At 37.2% G+C, this 15,062-nt stretch overlaps 1 protein-coding gene and 1 pseudogene across 22 annotated transcripts in view; one reads left to right on the forward strand and one right to left on the reverse strand.

The window, feature by feature from the left end:
• Positions 1-15,062, reverse strand: part of CDK19 (cyclin dependent kinase 19) — a 203,883-nt gene that overhangs the window by 77,467 nt on the left and 111,354 nt on the right. The window lies entirely within an intron of this gene.
• LOC102158581 (gamma-aminobutyric acid receptor-associated protein pseudogene) lies at positions 8,908-9,273 on the forward strand (annotated as a pseudogene).

Raw genomic sequence — 15,062 nt, forward strand, 5'->3', positions numbered from 1 at the left:
AAAATAGGCATAGCCCTGGAATTGATCTCTCTCCCACCCAAACCCCATCCCCAAGTCCTAGAATTGGCTAAGGTGCTGGTAAGGATGTGCAGAGGGGTGGGAGGTAGGGCTTTTGCATTCTGAAGGAACTTGTCTAGTATGGTTAGATGTTCCACTTTACAGAATGACCGGCATTATCAATGGTCAGACAACCCACCTCAGATGCTATAAGAAACTACACTAATGTTTATAATTTATAGCTAAGGGTTTTGATCAAGTATTAACAGCAAAATTACCAGTACCAGTAATTCAGTGTATTTCACATCACCATGCTTCTAGAGAAAATAAATGCAGTGAAGTCAAGGCTCAAATAAATTAATCATTTATAGTTTCTGAAGACCTCACAGGAATTTTTACCACAGTAATAAGGAAAACTACTAAATGATCTATCTGACCAAAATGCAATCCAGGAAATGTCTACTGTATTGTTTTCATTAAATAGAAAATCTACTTCCTTCCTACTCTGCTAAGAGATCTTTATATGCATTATGAGAAAACACAGAGAGGGATGAGTTTCCACAAAGAAATAAATTATTTCTTATATATGAAACATCCATTAAATTTAATCAATAAGTTCTATTTCTTCTGAGTGTTAACTTTAATTTTTAAAAAAGAGCTGTATTTTGACATATGTACTTTTATGAAGATGCATTAAACAATGATTATAAAAAAATCTAAAAATCACTATATTACAATAATTAAAATAGTTCACAATACTATAACTTTCCATAATTTTTTTTTTTTTTGTCTTTTTGCCATTTCTTGGGCCACTGCTGAGGCATATGGAGGTTCCCAGGCTAGGGGTCCAATCGGAGCTGCAGCTGCTGGCCTATACCAGAGCCACAGCAACACCAGATCCGAGACGCATCTGCAACCTACACCACAGCTCACGGCAATGCCGGATCCTTAACCCATTGAGCAAGGCCAGGGACCGAACCCACAACCTCATGGTTCCTAGTCAGATTTGTTAACCACTGAGCCACGACGGGAACTCCACTTTCCATAATTTTGTGTTTAGCAGTGCATGTGTGCAAAAAGGACATTAACTTTAAAGTAAGTTTTTGTTGAATGATTTTGGAGCTTTGAAATTTAATGTCTACTCAAAGTAAGGCTGCTTGAAATATACATATGAAATGTTAAATCTCACTAGACCGTCATTTTTAAAATGTTCTTCTCCAACATAAGTTTTGGTCACACTCTTCAATAAACTTAAAACAAATCCCACTCTAGAGAAAACTCCCTTTAAATAAAATCCACAGGGAAGTTAGATTAATTTGACTACAAAACTGTATTGTACAGAAAATATATCCTAAACAAAGGCTAACAAAAAACATGGAAAATGTAAGCCATTAGAGGGCTAATTTGCTTGATTTATAGAGCTTACAAAAATCATTAAGAAAAAAAATTAAAACACTTCAATAGGACAATAGGCAGAGAATATGAAAAGACATTTCACAAAAATAGATATAAATTTAAATAGCCAAAAGTTACTTGAAAATATGGCTACTTCACTTAATTTAATAATGCAAATTGAAGCAATGGACACATATTTTTCATCAAACAGACTGGGAAAAATTTTAAAAGCTTAATAATATCTAAGTGGTATCAGTAAGAAACTGGATGAATAAATTAAGTTCATCTTACACTAAAATGCTACATAGCCATTAAAAAGAATGCAATAAGCTGAAAATAGATCTGTATTTTTGGCTTGGTAAGATTAGTAAGATATAATATTAACTGATAAAGATGGAACAGAACATATAGCATCTCTTGGTTTTGGGGGTTTTTTTTTGTTTGTTTTTTGGGTTTTGCTTTCAAGGGCCACATCCATGGCATATGTAATTTTCCAGGCTAGGGGTCAAATGGGAGCTGTAGCCACTGGCATATGCCACAGCCACAGCAATGCCATATCCAAGCCACGTTTGTAACCTACACCACAGCTCACAGCAACGCTGGATCCTTAACCCACTGAGCACGGCCAGGGATCGAACATGCATCCTCATAGATAACAGTCGGATTCATTTCCTCTGCACCACAAAAGGAACTCTTTTGGTATTTTTAAAAGATATATATTCTGGTATATGCATAAAAAGCAATGGTAGATTCATTCAACAGTGAGAGGGATGTAGGAAGACAGGATTAGATGGCAGAATATAAGGACTAGAGCTCACTTTCTCTCATAAAAACAACAAAATTACAACTAAATGCTGAACAACCTTCAACCAAATGGACTTTCAAAAAGATATCCTACTTCAGAAGACGAAGAGGAGGCCACATCAACAGGTAGGAGAGGCGATTACATGATATCAGCAACCCCATATTTCCTGGGTGGGAAGCCCCACAGCCTGGAAAGTAACTATCACAGAGACTCACCTACAGGATTTCTGAGCCCCACATCAGGTCCCCACACTTGGGGAGCTAGCACTGGGAGAAAGAGCCCCAAAAGCATATGGCATTGAAGGCAACTGGGGCTTGTGTGCATAAATTCCATGGGACTGGGGAAAACGGAAACCCCATTCTTGAAAGGTACACACAGGCGTTCATGTGCACTGGGTCCCAAGGCAAAGCAGAGGCTCCAAAGAAATCTGTGTCAGACCTGACTGCAGTTCTTGGAGGATATCCTGGGAAAAACAGGGGGTGACATGGCTCATTGTGTGGGAAACACACTGGAGGCAAAGCTCACAGGAATATTTGTCAGTGTATGTTCCTCCAGAGGTGGCCATTTTGGGAAAAATCTGGTCCCACCCATCAGCATTGAGGCTAAAAAATAATCCAGGTGGGATCACAGCCCCACCCATCAGTGAACAGGATGCCTAAAGACCTCCAGGCACACAGCAACCTCTAATCTCACCCGCAGACAAGCCCCACCCACCAGAGGGCTAGGAATCATCCCCACCTACCAGTGGACAGGCACCATTACCTCCTATTAGGAAACCTAGAGCAAGATCCTGTACAAACTTCAGCCACAAGGGGGGCAGACATCAGAAGTAAGAGAGGCTACAAATGCATTGCCTGCAAAAAGGAGACCACACCAAAAACCTATAAAAAATGAAAAGGCAAAGCATTATAACTCAGATAAGGGAACAAGGAAAAAAACCCTGAAAAACAGCAAAGTGATCTGGAGATTATCAGCCTCCAGGAAAAAGACTTTAGACTGATGATGCTGAAGATGATGCAAGACATTGGAAACAAACTGGAGGCAAAGATTGATAATTTACAGGAAACACTAAGCAAAGTAACACAAGATTTAAAATTTAAGCAAGCAGGGATTCAAAATATGATAACTGCAAAAAAAAAAAAAATTCTCTAGAAGCAACCAACAGCAGAATACAGGAGGCAGGAGAACAGACAAGCAAGGTGGAGGACAGACTAGTGGAAATCACTGATGTGGAATAGAAAAGAGAAAAAAGATTGAAAAGAAATGAAGACAGTCTAAGAGAACTCTGGGACAAACATTAAATACACCAACATCCATATGATAGGGGTCCCAGAAGGAGAAGAGAGAGAGTAAGGGACAGAAAAAAAATATTAAAAGAGACAATAGCTGAAAACTTCCTTAACATGGGAAAGGGACCACTCACTCAAATCCAGGAAGCGCAACAAAAACCATATAAAATAAACCCAAGAAGGAAAACTCCAAGACACACATTAATCAAACTGACCAAAATTAAAGACAAAGAGAAAATATTGAAAACAGCTACGGAAAAGAAACAAATAACATACAAGGGAATCCCAATAAGGTTATCAGCAGATTTTTCAGCAGAAATTCTGCAGGCCAGAAGGGAGTGGCATGATATACTTAATGGGATGATAGGAAAAAACCTCCAACCAAGATTACTTTACCCAGCAAGGCTTTCACTCAGATTTGATGGAGAAAACAAAAGCTTCACAGATAAGAAAAAGCTAACACAATTCGGCAATACTAAACCAGCTTTACAACAAATATTAAAGGAACCTCTCTAGGTAGAAAAGAAAACGCCACAACCAGAAACAAAAATACCGCAAATGACAAGGCTCACCAGTAAAGGCATATATACAGTAAAGGTAGAAAATCACCCACGTACGAATATGCTACCAAAATCAGAAATCATGACTAGAGTACAAATGCAAGACACTGGAGATGCACTTGAAAATAAGAGACCAACAACTTAAAACAATCATACACACACACACACACACACACACACACATATATACTCCTATATCAAAACTTCAGGGTAACTGCAAACCAAAAATCTATAATTGATACACAAACAAACAAGAAAAATCAACTAAAATATAGCACTAAAGATAGTCAAAAAATCACAAGAGGAAAGAACAAGAGAAGAAAAAAGAGCAACAAAAACAAATCCAAAACAGTTAATAAAATGGCAATAAGAACATACATATCAATAATTACCTTAAATATAAATGGAATAATGCCCCAACCAAAAGACATAGACTGGCTAAATGGATACAAAAGCAAGATCCATATATGTGCTATCTTGAAGAGACCCACTTCACTTCAAGGGACACATACAAATTGAAAGTGAGAGGATGGAAGAAAACATTCCATGCAAACGGGAATCAAAAGAAAGCTGCAGTAGCAATGCTCATATCAGACAAAATAGATCTTAAAATAAAGAATATTATAAGAAACAAGGAAGAACATTACATAATGATCAAACAATTAATGCAAGAAGACGTAACAATTGGAAATATATATGCACCCAACATAGGATCACCTCAATATATAAGGCAACTGCTAACAACCTTAAAAGGAGGAATTCACAATAACACAATAATAGCAGGGGACTTTAACACCCCACTTACAGCAATGGACAGATCATACAGGCAGAAAATCAACAAGGAAACACAGGCCCTGAATGAAGTATTAGACCAGATGGATTTAATAGATATTTATAGGACATTCCAGTCAAAAGCAGCAGAATACACATTCTTCTCAAGTGCACATGGAATCTTCTCTAGGATGAGCACATTCTGGGCCATAAATTAAGTCTCGGCAACTTTAAGAAAGTTAAAATTACATCAAGCATATTTTCTGACCACAACACTATACAACTGGAAATCAACATCGAGAAAATAATTCCAAAAAACACAAACACAAGAAGACTAAACAACACGTTACTACACAAGCAGTGGATCACTGAAGAAATCAAAGAGGAAATTAAAAAATACCTAGCAGCAAATGACAACAGAGATACAACACTCCAAAATCTATGGGATGCAGCAAAAGCCATTCTAAGAGGAAAGTTTATACCAATACAAGCCCGCCTCAGGAAACAAGAAAAAGCTCAAATAAACAAGCTAACTTTACATCTAAATTGGTTAGAGAGAGAACAGACAAGACCTAAAATTAGCAGAAGGAAAGAAATCATAAAGATCAGAGCAGAAGTCAATGAAATAGAAACGAAGAAAACCATAGAAAAGATAAATGAAACAAAAAGCAGGTTCTTTGAAAAGATGAACAAAATTGATAAACCCTTAGCCAGACTTATCAAGCAAAAAAGAGAGAGGACTCAAATCAATAAAATTAGAAATGAAAAAGGAGAAGTAAAAACAGACATCACAGAAATACAAAGGATCATAAGAAACTATAACATGCAACTATATGCCAATAAAATGGAAAACCTAGAAGAAATGGACAAATTCTTAGAAAAGTACAATCTTCCAAGACCAAACCAAGATGAAAGAAAAAATATGAATGGACCAACCATAAGTACTGAAACTGAAACTGTGATTAAAAAAACTTCCAACAAACAAAATTCCAGGATCAGATAGATTCACAGGCGAATTCTATCAAACATGTTAGAGAAGAGCTAACACCTCTCCTTCTGAAACTACCCAAAAAAATTGCAGAAGAAGGAATACTCCCAACCTCATTCTGAGGCCACCATCACCCTGATACCAAAGCCAGACAAAAATATCACAAAAAAAGAAAATTACAAGCCAATCTCACTGATGAACATCAATGCAAAAATCCTCAACAAAATACTAGCAAACCAAATCCAACAATATATTAAAAGGATTGTACATCATGATCATGTGGGATTTATCCCGGGGATGCAAAGATTCTTCAATAACAGCAAATCAATCAGTGTGATACACCACATTAATAAACTGAAGAATAAAAACCATATGATCCTCTCAATTGACACAGAAAAAGCCTTTGACAAAATCCAACACCCATTTCTGATAAAAACCCTTTAGAAAGTGGGCATAGAGGAACCTACCTCAATGTAATAAAGGCCAAACCCACAGCTAACATCATTCTCAATGGTGAAAAGCTCAAAGAATTCCCACCGAGATCAGGAACAAGACAAGGATGTCCACTCTCGCCACTACTCTTTAACATAGTTTTGGAAGTCCTAGCCATGGCAATCAGAGAAGTAAAAGAAATAAAAGGAATCCAAATTGGAAAGGAAGAAGTAAAACTATCACTATTGGCAGATGATATGATACTATACCTAGAGAATCCTAAAGACTCTACCAGAAAACTGTTAGAGCTCATCCATGAATTTGGCAAAGTTGCAGGATACAAAGTAATACACAGAAATCGACTGCATTTCTATATACTAACAACGAAAGATCAGAAAGAGAAATTAGGGAAGCAATCCTGTTTATATATAAGACCTAGATATAAGATCAGACACTATAAAACTCTTAGAGGAAAACATAGGCCAAACACTCTCCGACATAAATGGCAGCAACATCTTCTCAGATCCACCTCTTAGAGTTATGACAATAAAAACAAAAATAAAGACATGGGACCTAATTAAACTTAAAAGTTTCTGCACAGCAAAGGAAACCCTAGACAAAACAAAAAGACAACCCACAGAATGGGAGAAAACAAATGCAAATGAAGCAACGGACAAGGGATTCATCTCCAAAATTTATAAACACCTTCTGCAGCTCAATACCAAAAATCAAACAACCCCATCAAAAAATGGGCAGAAGATATAAACAGACAATTCTCCAAAGAAGACATACAGATGGCCAAAAAACACATGAAAAGATGTTCAACATCACTCATTATTAGAGAAATGCACATCAAAACCACCATGAGGTACCACCTTATACCAGCCAGAATGGCCATCATCAAAAAGTTTAGAAACAATAAATGCTAGAGAGGCTGTGGAGAAAAGAGAACCCTATTACACTGTTGGTGGGAATGTAGTTTGGTGCAACTGCTGTGGAAAACAGTATGGAGATTCCTCAGAAAACTAAAAATAGAATTATCATTTGATCCAGCAATCCCACTCCTGGGCATCTATCCAGAGACAACCATGTTTCAAAAAGATACATGTACACCAAGGTTCATTGCAGCACTATATACAGTAGCCATGACATGGAAACAACCTAAATGTCCATCGACAGAGGAGTGGATCCAGAAGATGTGGTACACATACCCAATGGAATATTACTCAGCCATTAAAGGGAAAGAAATAACAGCATTTGCAGCAACATGGATGAACCTAGAAATTATCACATTAAGTGAAGTCAGTCATACAATGAGACACCAACATCAAATGCTTTCACTGGCATGTAGAATCTAAAAACAGGACACAATGACCCTCTTTGCAGAAGAGATAATGACTCACAGACTTTAAAAAACTTATGGTTTCCAAATGAGACAGGTTGGAGGGTGGCGGGATGCGCTGGTGGTTTGGGATGGAAATGCTATAAAATTTGGTTGTGATGATCATTGTACAACTATAAATGTAATAAAATTCACTGAGTAATAAAAAACAAAAACAAAGGCAAAACACAAACAAACAAACAAACAAAAAAACAATGGTAAGGCCGGAAGAAATCATTTATAATTTTGTGCAGAAGGATTTGGTCAAGAACAGTAGAAGTTTCAAATTTTTCATTTTAAGTCTTTCTGTATTTTTTGAATTCTTATTTTGTTTATATATTCTTATCACTTACATATTTCTGAAATGTCAAGAGGAATTACCTGGAAGAACAAATTATGAGTATTTTTGATTGGCTATCTTTATATTATAATGTTCTGTATTTTTTAAAAATTCATTTTCATAAAAATCTACTCTAAGATACTGTCATCAAACTGCAACTTATAACTCATTAGTGGATTATGAAATCAATTGAGTGAGTTGCAACCAGCATTCTTCACCCCCACTACCCAGGTGAAATCACTGAACTGGTCTAGAATAGAAAATAACTAAACACAGCAGTGCACATCATAGATTATGAACAGTAGAGAACACCAGAGCAAGAGTGAATCACAGTCAGAAAATGTGGAAACTACCACACTAGGATATTATGTTAAAAGTATTCTGAATAGAGCATTCAGGAAAAATCTTAATGACCTTACAATTTCCATTTAAAAACCAAGAATCATTTTATATTAAACTGAGTTTTTATGTCAATTCTTCCTTAGTACAATCAACTTGAAAAAAAATAGTTGAAACAGTAATAAAGAAAAATATAATTTCTGAAAACTCAGAGAAAACCCTAAAAAGATGAAAAAGGTGCATTAGTAAGACACACACAACATACACTGACTTGAATGAATTCTGAAAAATGAGTCTATGTACATATACTTGGAATAGCCCCCCATTATAAGTTATACACATTAATAATCTCTGGAATTGGCAAGATTGAAATTAAAAACTAAGATTATTTATAAAGAGATCACTAAAATAACAGATTTTTGAAAAGGCTAAGCTATATCAGAATTTCATAATATAGACACAAGGCCAGACAGCTCAGATACACGTGCAACAGATAATCATAAGGGCATGTATTTTAAGTTGTTTTTTTGTTGTTGTTGTTGCTGTTGTATCAAAGGATTTTGGAGGGGGTTCCCTCAATCCAGCCTGGTCCAACCCAGTTTCTGGGAAGATGAAGTTCGTGTATAAAGAGGAGCATCCATTTGAGAAGGGGTGCACTGAGGGCAAGAAGATCCGAAAGAAAGACTCAGACTGGGTGCTGGTGATAGTAGAAGAGGCTCCCAAACCTCAGAGAGGAGACCTAGATAAAAAGAAATACCTGGTGCCTTCTGATCTCATAATTGGTCAGTTCTACTTCTTGATCTGGAAGCGAATTCATCTCCAAGCTGAGGATGCCTTATTTTTCTTTGTCAACAATGTCTTACCACCCACCAGTGCCATGATGGGTCAGCTACGCCAGGAACACCATGAAGCAGACTTCTTTCTGTACATTACCTACAGTGATGAAAATGTCTGGCCTGGGAAGCTGCCACCCTGAAGGTGGGGGGTCCCATTCTTCAAAGAGAGAGGTGTCCCCCCTTCCTTGATCTACTTCTCCTTGAGGCTCAAACACCACCTCCTTTCTTTAGGACCTGTACTTCCTAATGTTTGAGACTTTCTTCCAACCCTTCTTAAAACAAGTGGGAGATGACCTCCAGGACTTCTCCTTTCCTCCACTTCCTCTACCACTTTCCCACTCTGCTTCGGACTTTCCGATTGTCCATCTCTGTCACATCCAGTGATTGTTTTGGTTTCTGTTTTCTCTCTCACTGCCCAGGGTGCTCAGGATGCAACAATCCCTTATTTCCACTACCTTCTTTTGTAGGGGTAGATGGAAGGGACTGAAATTGTGGGGGGAAGGCAGGAGGCACATCAAAGAAGAGAAATTACCACCACCAAAAAAAGGGGGGGATTTCTTTGTTCTAGTTATAAACTCAATCTATTGCCCAATCGCCTATTTGATAAGGGCAGATAACTATAAAAATGACTAGCCAAGACAAGAAACATAGTTCAGTCACTAAATTAAGCAAAATTAAAGGACTTCAGGGGAAGGAAATCAAAAGACTTTGTTTTCACTATCATGGCAAACACACCATGTATTTTATGTAGACAGAGCCTCCACAGAAAGCTAGTTTATTTCTTAATTTCACTAACTTCAGTTTCATGTATCTTTACTACTTACCTACATTACCTTTTTCTCCCTTTTATCCACCCCCCCCATCCTCCATAACCCTTGCTGGCTTTTTACTTCCTTTGTTCCTTTCCATTCATCTCACCCTCTTCCAAATCCCTATACCACCTCATTTGTAATGTAACAAATGACATCTTGTATTATTTATCTTTTTATACATATCCTAATGTTCATATATATACTTATATTAAGTATTTGGTAAATGGTTTAGTCATTCCATATGTGAGTACGGTCATTATCAGTGAATCCTTTTAGTTAACACTGTTAAGTTCTCATATAACTTAGAAGTCAAAAGTTGTTCAGGGCATAGGTTCCATGACTAAATAAGTTTAGGTAATTTACATATGTCCCAGGAGTGGGAGAGCATAGGTCAAGACTAATTCTAGAAGTGATGAGACCAACAAGCGTAAGGGAGAGGGAGGAAAGATCGTACCTGACATGGGTAACAGCAATAAGGATAGAAAGGAGGAGATAAATAAAAAGAGGGCAGGGCAGAATCAGTAGGATTTAGTAACTGATAGGCTGAGGGCAAGTGATCCAGGATGGTACAAGCAACTGAATAGATAACGGCACAAATTTAAGAAGAAGCATTAGCTTTGAGGTGGAGAGAAATGTTAACTTTAGAATCAGACCCGATGAGTTTGAGATATCTATGGGGCACACTGATGATCTTGGATTTGGATCTGGAACTCACGAGAGAATGCTCAGCTGGAGGTAAAACTGAGGAGTTATCAGCAAAGTGATGAGATTGCCCAAGAAGTGTTCTTAATGAAAAGATGAGATTGTCAATTAGCAGAGACATCTTTCAAGAGGAAAAAAGAAAAAAGAAAAAAAAAGACTTAAGGGACTGAAAAAGAAACATTTAGGAGAAAGAGGATTAAATAGAGACTCAGAATATGTGCTCAGGCAGTAGAAGCTGTCTTCTCCCAGGAAAGAAATGTACTGTTATAAAAAACCAAGAAGAATTTGGTTCTCTCAGAAGGAAGAACAGATAATGATGCAAGTGTTGGGCGAGGTGTCTATTGGATTTGTCAACCTCTACTGGACATATTCAGGAAGCTTAAAACAAAGAGTTTTCTCCACTAAAATGATGCATTCCATGATAACAGATATCATACCTGTCTTGTTCATTGTCATTTACTGCAAGGACAACAAGGCCAGTTGTGTGGGGGGCACTCGACAAATACTTTTTGAACCAAACTGAAGATGGAAACAAAACTAGATTACAAAAAAAGCTAGGCTGCCCTTGATAGTTAATGGTGAGGAGAAACCATTTGGCTGTGAATGGAGGGCACCAAAGGCTCAGAGAGCTGGTCTTATGCTGCTTTGCTCTGTTACAACTGGAGAGACTTCAACATTTTTTTAAATATGTAGAGAGAAATGTCCATAGGGAAGGAAGGAAAAGTAAACATCAGCTCATATTTCACATATGACCCTTCCCAAAATTATTTAACTTCAGCCCAAATGAATATGTAATTGGTTGAAGATTTGATTTAAAAAAAGAATAGAAAAAAACCAAATCAAGCAACACAGGATTATGATATAGAACAGAATGGCCTTCTTATGAGCGAGTGAGTATGGTAAAATCAACTACTTTAGTATATCTTTTCCCAGCTTCCTCCACTCCTTTACTTGTAAACTTACAAATTCTTTAAAGATGTCCCTGTAACAGTGGCAACAAGGGCTTGTGAAAGTCATTGGTTGGTAAGGCTGAGGTGGTGAGGAAGGGACAGAACTAAGGGAATATGGAAGGAAGAAGGAGGAGCTGAAAGATCTTTCATGGAAGATGTGGTGTATATACACGATGGAATACTACTCAGCCATAAAAAAGAATAAAATAATGCCATTCGCAGCACCAGGGATGGAACTAGAGACTCTCACACTAAGTGAATTAAGTCAGAAAGAGAAAAACAAATACCATGTGATATCACTTATATCTGGAATCTATACTTAGCACAAATGAACCTTTCCACAGAAAAGAAACTCATGGACTTGGAAAGCAGCTTGTAGTTACAAGGGGGAAGGGGATGGACTGGGAGCCTGGGGTTAACAGACACAAACTATTGCATTTGGAGTGGATAAGCAATGAGAACCTGCTGAATAGCACTGGGAACTATATCCAGTCACTTGTGATGGAACATGATGGAGGATAATGTGAGAAAAAGAGTATGCATATATATATATGACTGGGTCACTTTGCTATACAGTAGAAATTGACAGAACACTGTAAATCAACTATAATGGAAAAAATAAAAATCATTTTAAAAAAAGATCCTTCATGGAAGTTTCTGAGGCAGCTGATCTACACCACAGCTGCAGCAATGCTGGATCTTTAATCCACTGCACCAGACCAGTGATCAAACCCGAGGCACTACAGAGACAATGTGGGCTCCTTAACCTGCTGTGCCACAGAAGTAACTCCAGGAAGGGTACTTTTAAATCAGGAACTACTAACATGGTTTTGGTTGTCAGCATAGTGATATTGTAAGATCCAAAGTTCTTAAAAAAAAAAAAAAAAAAAAAAAAAAAAAAAAAAACAAGATCTCATATAAACTTCCATGGTTCAGCATACCTCAGTTCTAAATCTATCCAATCTATTAAATGTGGGCAACTGGCGGGGGGGTGCTGCACCCATGGCGTGCAAAATTTCCTGGGCCAATCAAACCCAAGCCACTTCAGTGACACCAGATCCTTAACCCACTGTACCACAAGGGAACTCCATGAGCACTTTTTTCAAAGATCTGATCAAACAAAATAATGCTACTTTGTCAGCAGTTTCTCCTATCCTAAAAATATTCCTGAGTATATCAACACTGAATCCTGATTTTTCAGCATTCTGACTGGCTGGCCTTTTGCTTACATCTTACCTCAGGCCATACCAAACCACCTCTTGGCTACCCGATGCACCATGCTGCCTCATACCGTAGCTCCTTCACTGCCAGAAAGTAACGTACCCCAACCTGCAAATACTCAAACACTCACCTTCCAGATTCATCTCAAGCATCCTAACTATGATGTCTTTTCCTGATGCCCCCTTTTTATCTTCTCTGCCTAACACCCAAAAATGCAATTGACTACTCTTCAGTGGTACCTGTATAACCAAACTAAAACAGAGTTACTCAGGCCAGGGATAAAGTAGAGATGGTCAATCCAGTTGTACAAAGAAAACTTAACCTAAACTTTCAGGAACTTATAGCTCTTACCAGAAATCGACAGAGAACACCAGCCAACTTCCAGAGTTCAGCCATCCCTGGACTTCCTTGTTCACCTAACTCAGCTAACAATCCAAAGTAAGAAAGAAGACCACTAGGCAACCAACCAGCTGAAAAAGCCAAATAACTGCCATATTTAGCCCATAAAAATTCATTAGTCTGTGAGCAACTCAGAGCTCATTGTTCCTATAGACTTGAGTTCCCCAAATGAAGCCTTGCAGTAAGCTCATCTTTCTGCTTTGTTTTTTTGAGTATGTAGGGTTTGTTTTTTGACATGCCCCACTGTACCCACTTACCTCTATCATTCCACTTATAACATCTGATTGTTTTATAGCATCTGACCAGACACCTGCCACTGTTCCAGACTGGAACCCACTGTTTTCATTGATCTTATTCCCCAGAGCCTAGGACAGAACTTGACATATAATGTGGACTCTAAGCAAAGTGAAATATAAAAGACTGCTGCCAAAAATTTTGGAAATACAAAATTCAAGACTATCCACTGAAGAACCACCCTACCTAAATATCTATAGCTTGTCAAATAATCCACATTACCATTAGAGCTACTGAATTTGAACCCTAGAAATAAGCAATATCAAAACAGAACCATTTCCAAATAAAAATAAATGTTCTATTTTTGCCTCGATCATGAAGGATGCAAGTTAAAACATTACTCAGTGTATTCTATGTTTCCTCCCAGATGTAAATGCAATTAAAGGTGTAGTTCCACAAGCAGGAAAGTGTTTTAGTTACATTACTATATTTCTATTGGTCTTAATTTTAAGATTTTCTATAGCCTCAAAAATGGTTGTTGCAGGTCTAAGGGGAGTGATGAAATCTATATTAGAAGTCAACAATCTTTCACTCACTTACCATGAGTCATTTCTGCTTAAGTGGATTATCTTATGTTAATGACCTAGACACATAGAAGGTTTTAAACATTTTTAAATTATAAAAGTCATATATGCCCAATTGCAAGATCTGAATCAGAAAACATAGAAAAGCACCAAGAAGAAAGTATAGATCTATACTTGTAGTCCTACCAACCAAAGACAACTTGTTAATATTTCACTATGTATCTTCTAAACTTTCTCCCATGCACATAAATATGAAAATAATAATCATGACCATAAAAAAATCTGCCATTTATTATGATCTTATCACAGTATAATACAAGAACCATGCTAAGCAATTCAGCCACATTATTTAATCTTCAAAACAACCCAATGAAATAGGCGCTGTTTCTACTCTCTCATAGTGGAAAAACTAAAAAGGCTTAGAGGTTAAGCAACTTGTGCAAAGTCACACAGCTAATAAGCGGCAGAGTGAAATTAAGATAAACTTTGTGATGCCTAAGTTCCAGATCCTATCTGTCTATCCATGTATGTGTGTATATACACTGCCATAATATTTTCAAATATTTAGCAGCACACTAACCAGCTTTTATTCACTTAACATATTGGAAACAGCCTTTCTGTTAATAAGTGTCTGTATCAGCAGTATTTTTCTTTTGTTGAAATATAATTGATTTACCACATTGTGTTAGTTTCAGGTATACAGCAAAGTGATTTAGTTATATGCACATGAGTATTTGCATATGTGTATAAATATTTGCATATTTATATTCTTTTTCAGATTCTTTTCCATCATGTTAGATCATAGGATACTGAATACTGTTCCCTGTGCTATACAATAGCACCATGTTGTTTATCTGTTTTATACATGGTAATTCGTATCTGCTAATCCCAAACTCCTAATTTATCCCTCCCACACCACCTTTCCCCTTTGGTAACCACAAGTTTCTTTTTTCTTTTTTTTTTGTCTTTTTGTCTTTTTTTGTTGTTGTTGTTGTTGTTGTTGCTATATCTTGGGCCGCTCCCTCGG

This window comes from Sus scrofa, chromosome 1, assembly GCF_054392235.1.
Source record: "Sus scrofa isolate SSC_HxYL_T2T_F1_AM1 chromosome 1, Sscrofa_HxYL_maternal_Yorkshire_Landrace_v2.0, whole genome shotgun sequence".
Lineage (NCBI taxonomy): Eukaryota > Metazoa > Chordata > Mammalia > Artiodactyla > Suidae > Sus > Sus scrofa.